The sequence below is a fragment of the Diabrotica virgifera genome, chromosome 6 (genome assembly GCF_917563875.1).
Source record: "Diabrotica virgifera virgifera chromosome 6, PGI_DIABVI_V3a".
In the NCBI taxonomy this organism is placed as follows: domain Eukaryota; kingdom Metazoa; phylum Arthropoda; class Insecta; order Coleoptera; family Chrysomelidae; genus Diabrotica; species Diabrotica virgifera.
In genome coordinates this window covers 95,691,317-95,709,903 of record NC_065448.1, presented here as the reverse complement: position 1 = coordinate 95,709,903, position 18,587 = coordinate 95,691,317, and the positions used below count along the sequence as shown (strand labels likewise).

Here is an 18,587-nt window from a genome sequence, read left to right as displayed (position 1 = left end):
TGTAAGCAGTGAATAAATAAACATAAGTAAATATTTTCAAAAGCTTTTGGTATATAGATCCATTTTCCCTCAAGGGGTATGAGTTAACCTACAGTAGAAAAAGTTTTTCAAGGGTGACAACATGGACAAATATAGTTACTTACATGGACATAGTTTTTTTTTGTATTTGGAGTTTAAATTCTTACAAATATTTTGAGGTAGGATTTGTATATAATTGTGGAGCTATAAAAATAAATAATTTCATCATAGTGGTTCACCCCAGATATCTTAAAAAATTGACCTTTTAAAGAATTTGTACAGTCGGAAAAATGAAAGAATACCCATGAACGGTCACGTCAAACAGGTACAATCACATATTTTGTATTTGCTGTTCTTTTTCTATAAATAACAAACGATAGAGATAGATTAATTATGTTAATAATATGTGATCGTTCATGGGTACTCTTTCATTTCTCCGACTGTACCTGCAGTGAAAAAATTTCAAGAGAAGAAACTGAGAATCTGCCGGAAGAGGTGAAATGTTTTTTGATTTTAGACAACGCTCCTGCTCATCCCTCTGAAAATATTCTATGATCAAAACATGGCAACTTTAAATGTATGTTTTTGCCAAAAAATACATCGCTTATTCAACCCATGGATCAGGAAATAATTTTAGCAACAAAATGAATATATCGCAGAAAGTTTTTAGATGAAGTAATTGTATGATGAAGATAACACAGAAGATACAAGAGGGCAGCATACTTTGCAAAACTTAACTGTTACAATTTGAAATCAACAATTTGTTAAGTTTGCTACAGCATGGAAAGGCAGTTATTAAGGGGTTACATAGGTCTTGCGAGTAAAAAAAGTGACTTTTTAAAAAAATTATATCTTGGAAACTAAAAATTATTTTTATTTATAATTGGAACATGTAAAAGTATAGTACACTCAAAAAAATTTCAGCCAAATATATTCATTTTTGTAGAGTTGACTGCAATTTTTCGACAACAGCCCTTTTTTGCGGTGAGCAGCATAACAAGTCCAGTTTCATCTGAAATTTCTTGTAGTTTATACCTCTGGTTAGTGAATGAACAAAGATTTTTTTATTAGATGAGGTCATTTTTGTTTTATCAAAAAAAAACTACTTTAAAAATGAGAAAAATTGGGGTCAAAAATGTGTTTAAACTTTGTAAAATCTTCAAATTTCATTTTTTTTAATTCCTTCGTTCATTTACTAGCCAGAGGTATAAACTACAAGAAACTTTTTGATTTCATATGAGACTGGACTTAGTTATGCTGCCCACCGCAAAAAAACTTAAGCTCTACAAAAATGAATATTTTTGGCTGAAACTTTTTTTGAGACTACCTTAAGTACTATACTTTTACATGTTCCAATTATAAATAAAAATAAATTTTAGTTTTCGAGATATAATTTTTTTAAAAAGTCACTTTTTTTACCCATAAGACCCTATGTAACCCCTTAAAAAAATGTTTGATGGCCAAGATGCATACATATATTTAGAAGGAAAGTTCCTAATTTCTGTAGTATAATACATAATACCGAAGAGGAAGTAGCTCTAAGCGCCGGACTCCACTTGCGATTTGTAGTCGTGAAGATTGAACACATTCTTTCAAATAGAAGTCAATCCATGATTATTTAGTTACAAATGGATTGACTTGTATTTGAAACAATGTGTTCAATCTTCCTGATTACAAATCGCAAGTGGAGTGCGGTGCTAATAACACCAAAATATTCCATATATGTCCATAGAAGGTACACAGACATTGAAAAATTCCTGGAATATCCCCGAAAACACGTTCCCTGAACATGCCAGGAAAATCCTGTGTCAGCATTTTAAACATTACCTGAATGTCTTATTGGAACATTCCATGAATGTCCACGAATGTTCTTTGGACATTCAAAATATATTTTGTAGACATTCCCTGGATATACCAGAAATACAGTGATGAGCGCTCTAATAACCTGCAAAATAGCACAAAAGATGGAAAACGTATTAAGTAGTGAGATAAAAAGAAATGAAACTAGTCGAGCTGGGAAATTTAGCGATATTAACTTATACATTTAGATTGTATTGATTGTGTACCACCTTCAGACGTATCAGACGAGTTTGGAAACTACCACTGTCACAGTGACAGTTTTAGTTGACATACTCCTCTGATATGTGTAAAGGTGGGAAACAATCAATATAAAATAAAATTTAAAGGTTAATTTCGCTAAATTTCCCAGCTCGACTAGTTTCATTTCTTTTTATCTCACAACTAAATATGTTGCCCATCTTTTGTGCTGTTTTGCCGGTTATTAGGGCACTCATCACTGTACATCCTTGCTGATGTGACAATACCTCCTATCTGTTTTTTCATGAGTTTTGTAGGAGAGATGGAAAAACATGTTTTAAGGTCACCTCCTGTGTTCATATGTAAGTTTTGACTTGTTTTGTAGTTCATAGATAGTTTAATTTACTACAAAACAAGTCAAAAAATATCATATGAAAACAGGAGGTGACCCTAAGACAAGTTTTTAGTCTCTCTTACGAAACTCATGAAAAAACAGATAGGATGTATTATTACATCACTGACGATATGTGGCCATACCAATTAATACATCCTTGATAAATATAAACATTTTTATTGAACAAAATCTTTTCATACATTTTTTTAATGCAATTTACTGATATTCCTAAATATTTCAAAAAAATGTGTCACATTTGCTTTGTAAACCTTTCTTTTGCCTTTCGTAGCCACATATTCCGTTTCCTTCCTGGGTTTTTGTAGACCACTTCTCTCAGCTGATTCTAAAAAAAATAAAATAAATGGTAATTTTTCTATCCTTTACAATTAACAATCAGAAGAAATATTTACAGGTAATAATATGCATAAATAATAATATTTTGTATTTTGACAATGACGTCTGATTTGGAAGTCGAAAGATTAATAAAATTATTTTTTAAGTTAAATTGTGGCTTATTTCCCAATTAGAATAGTTAATTACAAAAATGCCTCAAATAACTAGCTTCAGAACAATAAATAATTCGTTTCATACCAACATTCGTCCAAAGTCAATTATACCTGTAGTATTTCCATGAAAAGATTCTTTAAGTGAATTTTGCATAGTTTTCTTTAAAATATCTCTATCAGGCCAGAACACAAATTTTTTTAACCTAAGACACATTATATACAAAGTATTTTTGAAATAAGTTGATACCGGGTAGGGTGAAATACTAAACCTATATCCCAAATCTTTATAATCTAAGTTTAAGCTTAGTTTAGCTAAAGTAAGCAATACTTGATCACTTGGTGACAAAACAGTATTTTGATGGTATTTGATAAATGGTGTAATATACTTTAAAGCTATTTTAAAAACATTGTAATTTGCTAAACCAGTATAATTTTTAGTTTTGGCATCATCATTTTCTATACTTTCACAAGATAAAGCTAATTTCTTAAGCTGATATTTAAAATCCTGTGTTAATGTTAATGACATAAAATGTATTTGTTAATTTTTCCATTGTAATATATGTTTGACTATTTGGCAAAATCTTGTCTTCTACTAAACTAGCTTTTATACCAAATAACTGCTATCTACCACTAACTATCCACTGTTTCTAAATCTACTAAAGTAACAGTAATGTATCATTAATGAAAAATGTGTAAAATCATAGACCTACCTAGTATTTGTAGAATATAAGACAGTCCAGTGTCTTATAAATCATTTCAAGAGGAATAAAAAAGCAATTTTTTCTTGTAGGTACCCTTTTCTTTTAATTCTCCTTTGGTACCTTAATTCCCATTTTAGATTTTGGGGAACTCATTTCATTGTGTTTATATACCCCATATTTATTGAAGGAACCCAATCTGGATTGTTATTATCAGTTAAGTCGGCTGGTTTTCCTACAAGATTAGACTGTTAACATCTTCAAAAATGGTTAATGTTCAAATGTTGTAACTTACCAGATATAAGATGATTACAGGGGAATTTCCATTTTGCTAGTAAAATCTTAATATTTTATTGCGTTTTACCATTGTTGTTGTCTCTCAGATGATAACTATAACTTATTTAGTTAAATTGGTTCAGTTTTGTGCTTAGAATGTAGCACTGATGGTAAGTGGTAAAAGCTAACTTTATCACGATTACTTTGCATTTCACACTTCAAAACACAACACCAATGAGGCATATTATCTTTCTAAATTAATACTGCCAGAGAAAATGTTAAATTAATCTTTGTACAACAACTAAAATGATCTAAAACCATAAGAACCTGATAGAATAATATTCAATGTTTGCCTTCCGGTAGCCATATTGATTTAATTTTGACAGCATCTTGGAACGGCCTATGTCGTGTTCCCTTACTAATCCCCTCAAGATCCTGCCAATTATTTTGTTTTGTTTGTACATTACAATCAAATCTGTCCCTCTACCATCTTTCCCTTTAGCATAATTTGGAGAAAAAGTATGATATTGAATACTACTATATTCTTCCCTTATACCGGAAAGTAAGTGTACATTTTATACTTATACTTGACATACTTTAGTTGCCACTACATTTGAATGCTTGCATGTATGTGAGTGTGAGGGTTGTTAAACCATATTTACGTACATTTTAGTATTTATATGTATGCATAAATATATATACTTTAATATTGGCTTGATCTTTACCCTTTGATTTCAACCAGACCACTTAACTAACTCTGGTTTTTTGTTATTTGTAGCATTTAATTTTACTTTTACCGTGACTTGAAGATGCTGTGAATATTGTAGACAGCGAAACCGGTCGTCAGTTGTAAAATAAATTGTTTGTGAGAACGTCTCTTTTTTCTTTACTACAATAGTATGGACTCACACATGCAACCCATTCATTATTTAATTCTTAACAGTTCTTTGCATGTCCTTAGTGACCGTTAAGGAGTCATTAATAATGACTTTACAATTATGGTTGTAAGCTAATCAACCGATACTAAATTAAAAATTTGGTAACTGTTACCAAACTTTATAGAGTATCAATTAAAGATAACATTCTGTTAAAATTTTAAGCCCATGTGCAGTGACAATTTAAAAAAAAAACGATCACAATATATATTTATAACACTGACAGTTCACTAAGTTGCTGATTTAACTAAAAAGTTTGGTATCTGTATCTATAAATCAATCTGTGTAAAATCAAACTCCATTTATTATTTAAGTGAGTAATAATTTTGTAATTAGTAGGTTTTCAAATAGATGCTCTTCTCAAATTGTTTAATATTACAACCCCATTGCATTTGTCTGATCATAGATATTCTATTGTGTGCATGATAAACTATTTCGTGGAAGGGTCCTCCACTCGATTTGAAACAACCTCTAGTAGTAGTAGATGGAATCGCAAGCTCAAAAGAAAACATTTAATTTCTTAAGCACAAGTGAATCGAAGTAAACAAAAACGTTCTAAGTCATGGAAACCATTTTTGCGGAACACTGGAAAAAACCCTGTATAAATATATGTAATAAACCTTTAAATAAATACCACAAAAATTTGGGAGTGTTTTTGGTACTTTTGGTTGTAATGTTTGATGTTTTTCAGTACGAAATAATTTGTAAATAGAAATGATATATGGTTCTTTTCATGAGCATTTTTCAGTGCGTCACAAATGATAGAAAAAAAGGTTAGTCCATGATAAATACACATTTATGTCAATTATTCTAACATGACATTTTAGTTAAATCTGACAGTTCACATTTTATTTGCAATTTGGTATAAAAACAAATCAATTTTATTTATTGCATTTATAAAATGGTATTTTCTTTGATTTGTATAGTCTTATAAATTGTACAGAATATATTTTTTTTATAGAGAATTATATAATATTAAATATTATTTAATATTATATTATTAGCGCCATCTATTGACAACTAGATTAAATGTTATAAATGTCACCGACGAAATGTAATCAGAGACGTGCGTTTTTTCTGTCACATACAATTTAATGCGTTAGAGAGAAATCGAAAAACTGTGACGCACTGAAAAATGCTCATGAAAAGAACCATACAACGGATATACCTATAATATTATCCATCACAATGTCAAAAATGAAACAAACTGACTTAGAACGTTTTTGTTTACACCGATTCAAGTGTTAAAAAATTATAACAACTAAATGGAAGGCTTGGATCAACACAACTGGTTTGTTGGAAAATATGCCAATAAAATCAGAGCTAAGAAATAGTACAGTATTGCCCAAAATAAACAGTACTGAAACTGAAACACAGATGTCTCTTTGTGCGCGCTGTCATATTCAAATTAATTAGTATACACCTGTCAAGTAATCCTTAAACAATTAATTATTAAGGCCCAATTGTTAAAAATGTTGTTAAGTACAGAGGAGAAAGTATTTCTTGTGGAGCATTATTTTCTCTCATACGGAATCGGCCGACGTAATAGTGCAAGTCTGCAATACGTGTGTGATCAATTCACACGACCGACGGTTTAATAAACGTTTTCCAAGTAATGCTGTAATTTTGAAGGTTGTTGAAAGTTGCAGCATTTACTTCGAGAACGTTTATTAAACCGTTGTGTGAATTGATCACACACGTATTGCAGACTTGCACTATTACGTCGGCCGATTCCGTATGAGAGAAAATAATGCTCCACAAGAAACACTTTCGCCTCTGTACTTAACACAATTTTTAACAATTAGGCCTTAATATTTAATTGTTTAAGGATTACTTGACAGGTCCATACAAGTTAATTTGAATATGACAGCGCGCACAAAGGGACATCTGTGTTTTAGTTTCAGTACTGTTTATTTTGGGCAATACTGTATTTGGTATTAGGGGAGACTGTTGTATTGTGGGACAGGTTCCATACCGGGACAAATTAAATTTCCCACCACTGTATACAGTTAAAATTTTTAATAAATAAGTAACAACCCCACTCTACCTAAACATCAAATATAATCTTGAGATTTGGAACTAGACCCGTTAGTTTGGCTGTGTTATTGTTACTGATAATGTCACAAACGTGTTATTTTTCTATCACGTGCTGTGGGTAATTTTAGTTAGTTACAAACAATTTTTTTTAGAAATTTGGGTGAAATAGTTTCTAATAGTGTCTTCAAGGTCAGTAGAGTCTTGTTTTATATTAATATTGTCTTGTTGACTTTTTATTAAAGGATGTCCAAAAAAGTGTATGAGGGTGTATTGTGGGACGGTATATAATTGGACGGAATTTTAAGTTTGCATAGTGGGACAAAATTTTATTTGCTCTAAAGCTTTATAATCACACATTTTTGATGATGGTTGCCTAAGTTGTCTTTACTTTTTTTCAGAAATGGATAAGAAAAGAGGACGAAAAAGCAAAAAATCTTTTTTGGAAAATAAACAGACACACCTTGAGAATGCTGAAAAAAATGAAAAGGACAGTTAAGCTGTTGTTAAGAATCGACTAACTATCAGGAATGCTTCAGTTCAATTTGGTGTTAGTAAATCAGCTTTACATAGGCATATAAAAATATGGTAAAAATAAACAAAACATGGAAGATTCGGGTTTCCAAAGGCAACATGGTTTTAAATAGACGTTTAGTGATATGAAGAGCAACTGCTAAGTAAGTACTTAGTTACTTCTTCTCAAATGTGCTATGGGTTAACAAACAAAGAATCTAGAAGGTTAGCATATAGATACGCCTTGGCAATTAAAAAAAATATTCCAAAATCATGGACAGAACATGAATGTGCTGGAGAAGAATGGTTTAAACTATTTCGACTTCGACATAACATCAGCTAAAGATCACCTGAGGCCACAAGTTTAAGCCATATGACTAGTTTTAACCTTCATAACGTTGATATATTTTTTAAGAACTTGTGTGCAGTCTTGGAAAAAAACAGTTTTAGTCCAAATCGAGTTTTCAATTGTGGCGAAACAGGAGTAACAACTGTGCACAAACCGCCAAAAATAGAATTACAAGCATAAAACAAGCATTAGGTAAACACTTTGTTGGTCAAATAGAAAAAATAGAAGATGACTACTTTGTAAATTTTATGAAGAAAATTTCAAATAATAAATTCAGGTTTCCAGAAAATCGAGGTGAAGATGTGTTAAGAGAAAATATAGTTATTAAACTTCCTGTGCCCTTTACTTCTGGTGGTACAGAAAGAGTAGCAATGCAGCAGCGTTTTGATTTTGATGACTTTAATACTGAATAATATTTTTTCGTTAATGTTATTGTTTTAAGTTCAAATAAATCTTTTATTTCTAGTTAATAATACTACATAAAGCCTAATAATTTTTTTAGTTTTCCCACAATAGTATGAACGTTTTTATGCTTATCTTTAAAGTTATCTTTAGTTCAGGTTATTTTTTTGTATTTTTTAGGCTTCTAATAATAGGTTGAAATATTTTTTATATTCGTAATTATTATTATTTTTTGGTGAAAATAAATTCTTCTTTTTTTGTTTGAAATCCTAATTTAATACTGGGAAAGTGGTATATAGTGGGACATCATATTTTTATGCTCCTGCATGTGAGAACTTGTAAATTTATTGTACCTATTAATATCCATACCCACAATAAATATGAATAAATATTTAGATTACACAAAAAAAATTTTTATTTCAAATATAAAAATATTGTCTTAGTATACCTACAACAATCTCCCCTATTCACACGATTGATTGATATGGCATTAGTAAATGCATGGCTTCTCTAGAAACGAGTCAATAAGTTGAATACTACTAACTGTAGCAGTTCCCTACCTAAAATTGACCCTTAGTACAAGAAGTACCTATTATAGGAACACTGAGTACTTACATTACCAGCAAAAGTTTTTATGGAAGTAAGTTAGATAGGAAAGGACACTTCATGGAGAAATGTGAAAAGCAGAAACGATGTCAAGGAGAAAATTGTAAAGCCAAACCACTAACATACTGTGGCAAATGTACCCTAACATTATGTAAAAATTATTTTATACAGCATCATAAAAAATAAACTTGCTTTTATTAGATGTAAATAAAAATGTTAATTCTTGTAAGTTTTACATACATTTCCCCTGTTTTAAACTCATTACATACCTTCAAAATTATGATAACCCTAAAGTCCAGTGTCCTATTTATAGAAAGAGCCAGTTATTCAAAAATGTAAAGATCTAAATTAATTTCATGACTATTTCCTGATTAAGCATAAGATTACTGACATTATGTATAGTGGAACCTCGATAAGTTGGCCCCCGATAACCCAGAAGTCCGGCTAACCCAGACCAATTTTCATCAGACAAACATTTCAATAATAAAAATGTATGTAATATAATATTAATTTAAGAGATAGTGTATTTGTGTAATTTGAACTATACAATAGTAAAAATAACTCATGGCACACGGTGGCAGAGCGATTATCGGAAACAACAGGCACCTGTAGTATTTCTTTATTTATTTCAAACTGTCTTAGCATTGTTTAAAAATTAAAAAAGACTATTTAAATTTTTTTTAAATATTGGTCTTAGTTTTCACTCTTCCTAAATAACATAACATCGTTCCGATTGTGACTGTATTGTGTGTAGTACAGTCTTGTATTGTTCGCTTCTGTTTGCTTAGGTTTGTGTGTTTTTAATAATTTAGATGTATAATAGATACTGTGCATATATATATATATATATATATATATATATATATATATATATATATATATATATATATATATATATATATATATATCATGTTATTTCAATTATAACAGACTTTATCTGTAAGTATACCATATTTTATTAATTTTTACCATATTCTCTGGCTAACCCGGATCGGTTGCGGTTCCGATTAATCCGAGTTATCAAAGTTCCCATGTATAACCAAAATGTTTAAATTAAAAAAAAATAATTTGGGTTTTTTTTCTTTTTTTTTTATATTGGCTTTAGGATTAGACCATGCGGCCAGAAACAAAGTAAATAGTACATACATAAACATAATATATCTTATCTAAACTATCTAATTACTAATCTAAGTTAAGGTTATCTAAGTCTGACCGACCATTTTGTTAAGAATAGATATAATAAACATTTTATTTTCAAAGTGAATTTTTGCAAAATTAATCTTAATAAAAATTTTGGGATAAGGACAAGGGTCACACTTTTCTCATTCAAGGGTTTTTCTTTTTTCTTAATATTTATTGATTACCTATATACCCACCCCACACGGTAAGGCAGGCATGTAGGCAGTCAAAAGGAAAGACATTTAAGGTTACAAGCCTAATCTAGTCATTCTATAACTTAATTTTACAGTCATATAGAAAAAACAAAATAAAATCAAAAAAACGTTTATCACTCAGTGCCAAAAGATACATAACATTATAGGGACTGTAAACGTTTAAACTTCTTAATTTTTTTGTAAGAATGTCCGACTGATGTGTGTACGTCTTACAATTAACAAACATATGATCCAAGCCTGCCGTTTCATTGCAAATATCACAAAGATTGTTATCAGTTATTTTTATTTTGTATAAATGTGTCGGATAGCAAGCATGTCCAAATTTCATCCGAGATATGGTTGTGATGGAACTTCTCGGATAATCGTAATTTTTTCGAATATCGGGTTCTAGCAATGTATATCTTGTGCCTTTTGTGAAAATAAAATGTTTATATTGTTTAGACTAGACCATTTTTTATATAAATTATCCTTAGCAATATTTATTCTCTCATCTAATGTTAATAAGGGTGTAACATCTTCTCCCAACTGTATGCTTTCTTTAGCTGCTTTATCAACTTGTTCATTGAATATGATACCTGAGTGTGCTTTCACCCACACAAAAATAAATTTTCTAGTTTTTTGCATTTGAGAGAGCAAAGTTTTTATTTTGGCTATGTAAGGATGACTATATGCGGTGTTGATTTGTAAATGTGATTGTAAACTATTTAAAACCGAAAGTGAATCAGAAAAAATTATGGAGTATGAAATGTTATTTTCCATTATAAATTCTATAGCTTTCAAAATAGCAAACGCTTCTGCTGTAAAAATGCATGTTTTTCTACTCAATTTAAATCTGCGTTGTACTTGCAGTGGGACAATAAACGCCGCACCTGTGCCATAAGGATCTTTTGATGCATCTGTGTAAATAGCAGTATACATTTGATATTTGTTTAATAGCTTATTGATTATTAATGGATGGGTTATTTGGGAGTTAATTTATTAATAATTTGGGAGTTAATGGATGGGTTAAAGTCAAACAAGTATCTACTTAAGTTAGACAAATGGTCATGAAGGTATAGCTATAGCAGGTAATGAGAAAGTGGACTAGCTGGCTAAAGTACAAAGAATAAGAATCAGACTCAAAATGTTACTTTGCCAAAACTTAGATGAAAGAATGCAGTTATAGATAACCCACGTTAATTATGGAAAATGCAATGGAACAACATTCAAAAGTTCTTATATTATTCTTATTAGTATTACTGATAGATCCATTATTAGTTAGTATTCCTGATGGATCTTTGAAAACAAAAAATGATCTCGTTTAAATAAAGTTAGTATTTTTAATTAAGTTTTATTTCTTATGCTTCTAATTTCAACAATGATCTATATCTAAAATAATCTTACTATTTTTCAATAAACACAATTATAATACTCACATTTTGTTTTGATTTGGATGCAAATATAAATAATAAAAAAGGTTAACGGTTAACTTTCACTTAGATCTACAGACCGGGCGCGTCTCGTAAATTGCACGAATTCGCGCAATCGTACTTTAGACACTGTGTCAGAGTGTCAGGTGAGGTGTTTGAAAATTTGAGTAATAACCACAGCAGACCCCCACATAGCATTGCAACAGGGATATTCAAGGTCAACGCACGTTTGCTAGTTTGCGCCCTTGCACGGGATGGCACCACTAGTCTCATTTCTGCAGGTTTCTGCACGTCGTTCGTTCTGTATAGGGCTTTTCATCGATTGTCATTTGTTTCGAGCTTGTGTCATGTGTCACATAATATTAATATATTATGGAGACCTGTAAGAAGGAGTGGAAACGCAATGCATCGTTTGTGGGCTAACTTTTCAACCTCTAATTCAACTTTCAGCAATCGCCGCTAGAGGCGCAAGTGTTCGAATAGGTGTTACAAATACATTAGCTCTTATGGACTTATTTAATATTTAACTCATTTTATTTTTGTTTTTAGCGTAATTAGACATTAATTTATTGGTGGATTGTAGCTGAATATGTTTTATGCCAAAAATAAATTATTTTAACCTTATAACATATCGACGTGTGGTAAAAAGTGTATTCTTTTTATACCATTGTAGATGGAGATGTGACATCAAATTTAAATTTGTCATTACTTTAATATGTAGGACAGCTTATTTTGAAGCGGAAATATTTTGTCACATTATCTAACTGCCACATTTATATAATACCAATGGTATTTCAACTGCAAATTAATTTTTTAATATCTTTGTAACTGATATTAAAAAGTTTGTTAGTTGAAAAAATTGACTTAACTGTACGTAATTGTTTTTAAAAAGTTTAAAAAGTTATTTAAATAATTTGAAGTTTATTGATCAATTCTTTTTAATTATTCTTTTTATCAAAATTTAAACTGCTTTTTCTTTTGAATACTTCATTTATCTATATTCTGAAAGCTTACCTATCAGATGTTTAAATTTAGTTAATAAAAATATATGTCTATAAACTACGCAGACGATAGTCTGACTTTTATAAAATTAATGTTAATTTTTGTGAAATATTTTGTCTCAAAAAATGTATTGTTTCGACAGAAAAACTTTCAAGATCCTCCTACTATTATCACTATAATTTTCAGGTTAAAATAAAAACCAATAATAGGCACAAACTTTATTTACACCGAAGGAAATAACATACAAACGAATAGGTTTAATCCACGAACGTTTTAAATAACATAAAGACAAATCTTTATAAAAAGTCTTTATTAACTTCATGAAGTTCCCTTTTGAATTTTTTATCGGAACGATAACTCGATATAAATCCCGGTACGAAGCAAGTTCTTTTAGTGTAAGCTTTCTTGGCACTCATATTTAAATAATATTAACCACCAAAACCAATAATCTTATATTAACTACGAATAATTAATTATTTTCGAAATTTTCACATTCACTCCAATGCAAAAGTAGCATCTATTTCTACGCCACCGCCGCCCTAGCGAGAAACCAAGCAAACAGGCAAAATCGTGTACAAAAATTTCAAGGTCGTCCTATCTCGATTCCTCTCCTCTGTGTAGGTCTCCATATAATATATCTACGTCATACCATAGAGGTATATATTAACATAGAGGGAGCCTACCTTCCGCGCTTCCTGACGACAAGATCTCATGGACTGGTTTGCTGCATCTCTTTCTAACACATTATATCGAAAATCTATGATGACATTTAGTGTGTATATAGGCACGGAAGAGGAGGACAATTGTAGCAGCTTTACTATGCGTAAGAGTGAAACAGTGCTAATCCAAATAAAAAAGATGGTGTCGTCACTTCACTCTGAATGACACTTTCTCTATGCTAATATATAACTCTATGCGTCATACGGCTTTGGTTTGTATCATAACGTATGACGTAGATATATTAATATTATGTGACATATGACAGAAGCTCGAAACAAATGACTGTGAATAAAAAGCCCTATTCTGTCACTTTCTTTGTCAAGGCCGCGTCTCACCATCAAATAATTTGATCAAACAGTTTGAGCAAACTTGACGTACTTGAGGAAGTACGTCAAAGTGACGTCACAATTGGCTCCGTGCGTCTCCCCTCTACTTACAGTCACGTGACACGCTGTCAGATTTTGTCAGGACGTTTTAACATTGAGTCTTATGGGATTATTTTGTTAAACTTGAATATTTTATTTTGTAGTGATAATAACCGAATACAATTGTTAGAATTCATTAGTTATTAATTTATACTGTAATTTATAGTGCAACAAAAATATTTTCTTTTTCGTTAATAAAGATTTATTGACATATACTGCGATAGTGAGGTTATGTATACCAAATCAAACTGATAATCAATATTGGAAATAGACGAATTTATATCAGATTAAGTGCGTTTTTATTTTCTGTTTATATTAATACATAATATCACTAGCGGGACACGGCATTTTTTTAAATGTCTCATTTAAACATACACAAAGCGTCCTGATAAAATTTCAAAAAACCGCCACCATGAGCAGGTCGGTCGATTTTGCTTTGACACTTTGTTAACGCTCAGAGCGAATTGCAGTTTTTTTGAAATTCTAAAAATCTGTGCTCTCACTATCAGTCTAGTTTGATCAAATTTTTTGTATTGAGTTGTCTAACTTGTTTGTACTTTATTTAAAATTAAAATTTTTCATTATTATCCACAATGAACACTCAGGATATGACGTCATTAACTGTCACTTTCAGTTTGCTCAAACCAGTTTGATCAAATTATTTGATCGTGGGACGCGGCCTTCAGTTTTCATTTCCTTGAGAAAAATACGACGCCATATTTATTTGTTTTATTTTTCATAAATAGCGTTTAAATAGTCCAGCAACAAAAAGTGTAAAGTGAATTACAGCAGTTGTGTTTTATTCCAAATGTATACAATTTTGGTGTGGTTTAGACTGATGAATAAATAATAATATTGTGTAAATATATGTGTAATAAGGTAGTTGTGTTTAACGTTTTTACATTGATAATTGATAACAAACATATTTTATAAACATACATATAAACATTTTTATAAATAAAGATTGTATTTTATGTTTTCTTCTTCAATTTTTTAACCTCTTTGGCATTTTAATGTAATGGAAAATAAATATAACCTCAAAATAACACAAGAAAATCCAAATAGTATACGAATTATTATAAACGTTGATTGATAAATACATACAGATATACTTTTATCAATCAACGATATAATAAGAATTATCGTATAGGATAAGGATTTTGTTTTCTTTTGTTATTTTAAGGTTATATTGATTTTCCTTTACATTAAAATGAGTTCTAAATCCAAGTTAATTTTACAGCTCTTTTGAATTTACCGCCATATGGCGTATAGTTACGCGCCCTACCACTGGCTTATGTGACAATCGTCGTTTCACTCGTTAACACGGAACTTGCATTGCTATGTGGGGGTGTGCTGTGGTAATAACTTGATTCTGTGGTGTGAAGTTCTAAAACTTTTAAGTGTGGTTAAACTTTTGTTTTATTTTCAGTGTTCTTTTGTTGTAAGTAGAAAATGAATCGTTGTACTAAGTGTTTAGTTTCTTTCGAAGAATTAAAGGCTGTACAAAAAATTGTAGTCCCGATAAAACCCACCATAGATAGATGCTATAAGAAATCAAAAAGATATCAATTTGGGTTTTCCATCCACATCCAGAATACCCTCCAATAAAAAAACTATCCCTCAGAGGAAATTTTTTCCAACGAAAAAAATTAAAAAGGGAAAGAAAAGGTCAAAATTTCAAAAGCCGTCCTCAGAAGAAGCCGATATGATGGCTGCAACAGTTTTGATTCAAAAATAATTTATTTTTTTATGTGTCAATATAAAATATATTAAAATAAAATTGTCTTATTTTTTGAGAAAAAATAAAAAATACAGCATACTTACAGTACTTTTTTTGAAATGCTATTTCCCAAAGTTTATAAAATTTCTTTTTTTTTTGTTTATATTGTCATGGACTTTATGTCATTCGGCCAGTCACAACATGAGTATTAGTGTCATGTGTAGTGTGTATGCTGAGTAAGTGTCTTGTTACTTTGCAAAGTCGACGTCATTGTCTTTGCAAATAGACGCTAATTGTATCCGAACGTCTGCGGTCCCTCCGGTGAGTACCGATCCCACAAGGACAGAAACTATATTCATTCATTAATTTATAATAAATGAAAAATTTCTGACCCTGGTGAGATTCGAACCCACAACCTTTCGAATTTTTTCGATCCAAAGGCAGGCGCTCTTACCGCTGAGCCACGGAGGGGTCAAATAAAATTTCTTACGCTCGATTTTATATTAATAAAGTTAAAGTGGACTTTAAATTTAAAGTTTTCTTTAACTGTAACAATTGCATTTTTTTAAGGTAACACACACTTTAACTTTATTATGAAATCGAGCGTTAGTCAAAATTCTAAATGCTCAGTAAATAATAACAATTAGGTACTTGTATTGAAAACAACATATTTTGTAATTAAAAAAAAACATTTGCAACATAGATACAAAACAACATGCTTTGTTACGTATTTAAAAGAACTCTCCATCATGCATGCTCCATGAGAAAAGAAAATATAAAACTAATTTCATCCTTATCGTGTCTCAGATGGCGTAGCTACTTTTGTTATAACTATAACTACTCGACGCTTTGCTACTCTACCTACCTACATACAATTTGTATTATTTTATTAAAAAACAAGCATTTACAAACTCTGCAAATTGTATTATTTTGCTTTGCATTTTCATATGGAAAAACCGCGGTATTTATCTTGAACTTTTTTTGAACAAGGTGCAATACTTAGGTAATATTATTATTAATAAAACAAAGTATATTAAAATACAATGTTAAAAACTTTAATAATATTTAAAAACTTTAATATATTATAGTATACATTTTATGAATCAGTAGAAACGATTAGGTATATTTCAATTTGGTAAATTATAACTCCACTCGACCAGAGCACGACCACACAACTCAAAACATATTAAAATACAATGTTAAAAACTTTAACAATATTTAAAAACTTTAATATAATATATTATAGTACAGTCCATCTAATATACTTATCGTTGCACGTCATTATCTACGTCAGAGATCTCAGTTGACATAGTTGCCAAAGTATAAAAAATCCTGAATCCATTTTAAATCAAATATATCACATAATTATTGTTAACGTGGATTATACAACAAAACAAATTAATATTCAATGTAAATAAGTAAAAACTTAAGAAATAGAGAACAAGAATTAAGTTATAATCTTTTAAGATTTGCAGTGCAAGAGTTTTTGCACTGCATTGTAATAATTAAAAAACGGCTCCAAACTCTTGGCATGAAGCCAGTAGGTTTCTTTGTATATGTCTACAATAACAACTAAAAAAGTTGTCAGATACCTCGATTATTCCAAGTCGTGATAAAATAAGGTGAAATTTATATTTTTATAGTAGAGGATCTTTTTATAGTAAAGTAAATAATAGAAACAGTAAATATAATAAAACAGATACCTATTCGCGGTGTGCAAGTACTTGGAAAGGGAAACGAGAAACGACCGTGCGCGAGTCGCGGAGAAATATTGCATCTATCTTAAATAATTCATATTGTCAATTGAAATTGTCAAATTGACGTATATTTCATACCTTCTGTCATTGACGCAGAAAAATTATATATTGCTCCACAATATTGATATGATATGCAATTATTATATAAAGGTAAATTTAATTAATTGTATTTTGCTTGCAGTACTGCATTTTAATAACTGATTTTATTTACTACATACAATTGTTTACGTTTGCTAAACATAACCTGCATCTTATTTTTTCTTCTTATTATTTTTTTGGACTATGGTCTTGACAATTATCCAGCAACCAGGACTAATATAATTGGCCAATATAATTAAAAGTGCGAATAAAAGTACAGAGCGTAGAAATAGAGGTCGCTTTGCCGAACTTGCACGGTCCCAATAGTAAAGAATATAAAGAAATATGAAGTGTCATCACCGCAACTGTCAAATAAATGTTACCAATTTATTCTAAAATGTCACCTTCGTTCGATTACAGTTACAGTGTGTTCCGAACAAATCTGCTTCATAAAAACGCTTTATAATCCATTTATACAAATTAAATGCAACATATTATTGCGTATTTCTTTAGGTTAATATTAATAGAAATCGTCAAATATTATTTCTACGCGTATATAATAAAATATGTCTAGTGGCTGTAATTCCAGTGTACTAGGCAAAAGATTCTAAAAAAGAACACACCTACCGCCTAAATATTTCGTGTTGGTACCATGCGACGTCACAGGCTATGACGCGGATGACGTGCAACGGTTAGTAAATTAGACGAAGTATATACATTTATGAATCAGTGGAAACGATTATATTTAAATTTGGTAAATTAAACTCCGCACGACCACGCAACTCGAAACACAAGTACGCAAATACGGTTGCGTGAAGCGTGGCTCGAAGTCGTGCAATTTACGAGACTCGCTCGAACTGTAGATCCTTGTTTAACTTTCACACTTTGACTGTTGTAAGTTGTAAATTGTAAATCAGGGTTGCCAGATGATTTTTTTAATTCCCTAGAATGTTTGTCATAATTTCCCTAGATTTCCCTAACAACAACTTGACTTTGACTTGACCACAGATCACCTACCTCCTAACGGCCGGTTTCACAATCTGTGGTTAACCCTAGCGGTCAACTAACCTTTACCCACAGTCTAACTGACAGTTGCTGTTTCACAACCACAGATTCAATCATGGTTAGTTGACCCTAAGTTTTGTTTTATTTTTCTTATGTTGGTAGGAAATTATGGACAATGATCACCAGAAATAACATTTTTATGGAAGAATTATCAAATCAGCTGATCAGTCAGATGAGTTTCCATTGATTTTTATTAGGATAAATTCAATAAATTGTTATATTCCTTTATGTCTATTAATTTGTTGTATA

At 30.6% G+C, this 18,587-nt stretch overlaps 1 protein-coding gene across 1 annotated transcript in view; it reads right to left on the bottom strand.

Annotated features, from left to right (window-relative positions):
- Nucleotides 1–11,738, bottom strand: part of LOC114337463 (uncharacterized) — a 31,326-nt gene extending 19,588 nt beyond the window's left edge. The window contains exon 1 of the mRNA XM_028287905.2: nucleotides 11,578–11,738. The gene's annotated coding sequence lies outside the window, so the exon portion shown is untranslated. The remainder of the gene's footprint in view (nucleotides 1–11,577) is intronic.
- Between the last annotated feature and the right edge of the window lie 6,849 nt (nucleotides 11,739–18,587).